Source organism: Macaca nemestrina, chromosome 12 (assembly GCF_043159975.1).
Source record: "Macaca nemestrina isolate mMacNem1 chromosome 12, mMacNem.hap1, whole genome shotgun sequence".
Lineage (NCBI taxonomy): Eukaryota > Metazoa > Chordata > Mammalia > Primates > Cercopithecidae > Macaca > Macaca nemestrina.
The window spans coordinates 29218329-29221825 of NC_092136.1; positions in this window are offsets into that span (position 1 = coordinate 29218329).

Sequence of the window (3497 nt, forward strand, 5' to 3'; positions counted from 1 at the left end):
AGAAAAGAGGTTTAATTAGCTCATGGTTCTGCAGGCTGTACAGGCAGTATGGGTGGGGAGGCCTCAGGAAACTTTCAATCATGGCAGAAGGCGAAGAAGAAGGAGGCACATCTTACATGGTGGGAGCAGGAGGAAGAAAGAAAGCAAAGGGGAAGGTGCTATACACTTCCAAACAACCAGATCTCATGAGAACTCACTATCAGGAGAACAGCATGGGGGAATCCACCCCCATGAATCAATCACCTCCCAACAGGCCCCTCCTCCAACACTAGAATTACAATTCAACATGAGATCTGGGTGGGGACACAGAGCTAAACCATATCACTCCATTTCCAAAAAGGGCATGTGAATGGACTCACTCAATTCCTGGGTGCAAGTGCAGTCAAGATTTTGTCCTGACATGATTTGCTTAATGCAAATTCCCAGTTGCTTAGCATTTAAAAGGAAGGGCAGTTTGGATCCATAGTGAAGGAACAATGACAGGACTTACCATTAAAAATGTCTATTGCCGGCCAGGCCAGGCACGGTGCCTTATGCCTGTAATCCCAGCACTTTGGGAGGCCCAGGTGGGCGGATCACCAGGTCAGGAGATCGAGACCATCCTGGCTAACACGGTGAAACCCCGTCTCTACTAAAAATACAGAAAAAAAAAAAAAAAATTAGCCGGGCGTGGTGGCGGGTGCCTGTGGTCCCAGCTACTCGGGAGGCTGAGGCAGGAGAATGGTGTGAACCCGGGAGGCAGAGCTTGCTGTGAGCCGAGATAGGGCCACTGCACTCCAGCCTGGGTGACTGAGCGAGACTCTGTCTCAAAAAAAAAAAAAAAAAAAAAAAAAAAAAGTCTATTGCCCTTCACAAGGGACTTTTCTTTGCAATATTGCAAGGATTTCTCAAATGCTGCTTGAAGAAGTAATGACTATTACAACCATTTTATAGACAAGACACTGAGCTTTGGTAAGACAGACTGACGTGTGAAGTCACAAGATGGGGAGCAGCGCAGCTGAGATTTGAGCTCAGATCTTTGGACTTTAGATCCAGTGCTCATCTCTCCCACAACTCACCTGGGCTGAATATTGGATTAGTTAGGATCTTTGCTGCAAATGATGAAACCTGTTTTGCTGATTTAAACAAAAAAGGAATTCATTAAGTGGCTTGAAGAGTTTCTGGGAGGGCCAGATAATTGAACTTGAGCAGAAGTCATTATTCTCCAAGTATTGGGGCGGTCAGACATGTGGCTTCACAATCTTCTCCATGAGCTCACTTGTTGCAATACCATTTTGAAGACTTAATAGAGCAGCACCTTCTTGGCCTTCCTTGCCAGCTCCAGTTCCTCCACCTGTCCCAGGCCCCAGGCTAGTGTCCATGGAGATAGTGTCCCGGATCCTCCAGCTTTCCAGACCATCCCTCCACCAGCTCTTTCCGCATCAGGGTAAGCCCTAATTTCCATATGAAATCCCTTATTCCTGTAATACTTGTAGTGGCTCTGATTGATCCTAACTGATACACCAGGCAAGCACAAACATCATTTTCATGGAAGGATCACTTATTAGATCTAAGCCAAGCCAGCAAGTGGGGTCAAGACATTCACATTCCATCATTTCCTGGTAACTGAGGGCTGAGTTACTCAAGCAGTTTATTTTTCACTTAAAAGGAGGTTGGCCCTGTCTTCTCTTTCTATAATTTCTTTTTTTTTTTTTTTTTTTTGAGACGGAGTCTGGCTCTGTCGCCCGGGCTGGAGTGCAGTGGCCGGATCTCAGCTCACTGCAAGCTCCGCCCCCCGGGTTCCCGCCATTCTCCTGACTCAGCCTCCCGAGTAGCTGGGACTACAGGCGCTGCCACCACGCCCGGCTAGTTTTTTTTTGTATTTTTTTTAGTAGAGACGGGGTTTCACCGTGTTCGCCAGGATGGTCTCGATCTCCTAACCTCGTGATCCGCCCGTCTCGGCCTCCCAAAGTGCTGGGATTACAGGCTTGAGCCACCGCGCCCGGCCTCTTTCTATAATTTCTTACCTCTTTTCCCTGTTTCAGCAAAGTGTCAGTTTCTTATCTCCAAACCAGGGATGCCACCATTTTCAAACAGAATCTGTGGTCCAATCCCTGGGAAGTTGCCTGGCATGTCTGCATGCTCTTAGTTGATTCACAGACTGGCTCACCAGGAACACACTTCCAAGATGGTCTGGCCCAGGTCCTCTTGCAAAAGAGCCATACTTATTGAGGGGTCACCAAAAGAGCAGGGCCCCAGGTGGGCATGTGTTCAGGTACCACCTCCATCACTTAGTCCCGTTCTTCATATTCCAGTGTATTGTTTATAATTTCAAGGTATTTCAACTCACCTTCCCAAGTTCTCATGTACTGCTTTAGTCTAGGGATCAATCAGTATCTTGATCAAGGAGTCTGGAACTTCTGTCTTCCACAAATCTCAGTGTTGCCACAGCTGAGGTCCCAAAGACATCAATAGCAAGATTCCAAGTGGCTGTGGCTCCTAATGGTTCTCCGAGGGGGAAGAGTATTCTAGGGATCTTGAGAAGGTTGTTCCCTCTGCTGGAACAGCAAGAACAAAGTTCGGGAGCTGAGAGTCTGCCTGGTGGGTTCGAGCCAGGAGGGTGGTCAGGATAGCTGGGACAGGGTAAGGGAGAAGGGAAGAGCCAGGTGGTGGAAAGTCCCATAGATTAGCATTTTGATCTTTCTCTGGAGTGAGTTGAAAGTTATTCAAAGAATCTGAGAATAGGCTGTGAGTGGTCGTGTGTGTCTGGAAAAGTTATTCAAAGATTCTGAGAATAGGCTGGGAGCGCTGCTGTGTGCCTGGAATGATGGCATTTTGGGAGGTAAAGGTGGGCGGATTGCTTGAGCTCAGGAGTTTGAGACCAGCCTGGGCAACATGGCGAAACCCCATCTCTACAAAAAATACAAAAATTAGCTGGGCATGTTAGCCCATGCCTGCAGTCCCAGATACTCAGGAGGCTGAGGTGGGAAGTTCACTTAAGCCTGGGAGGTTGAGGCTGCAGTGAGCAGAGATCATGCCAATGCACTCCAGCCTGGGTGACAGAATGAGACCCTGTTTCAAAAAAAAAAAAAAAAGAAAAGAAAAGAAAAGAAAAGAAAAGAGAAAGATTCTGAGAACAGGCCAAAAGGAGGCAATCTAGGGGAGAGATGATATATGAGCTGTGTGGGGTTGAAAAGTTGTCATTCTAGAAAAGCCACATTTGGACTTGACATAGACATTTTCACCAGATCCCAGACCTTGAATCTGATTGGATGGAATGGTTGGGTGTCTTCTTCCAGAAGGGGAAGAAGAGTGCAAACACAGGTTTGGTAACCAGCACCAAAATCCATTTCTGGTTCTTCCTGGACACCCAGCTAATCTAACTTCTCAGCCTCTCTTACAGGTAGGTCTGACTATGGGACTGACCAGGCTCTGAGCAATGAAATGTGAGTGGAGGTGTGTGTGTTGCTTCCAGGTCTGGCCCATAAACATTGCCCATGCATGTGTGCTCCTTGGAA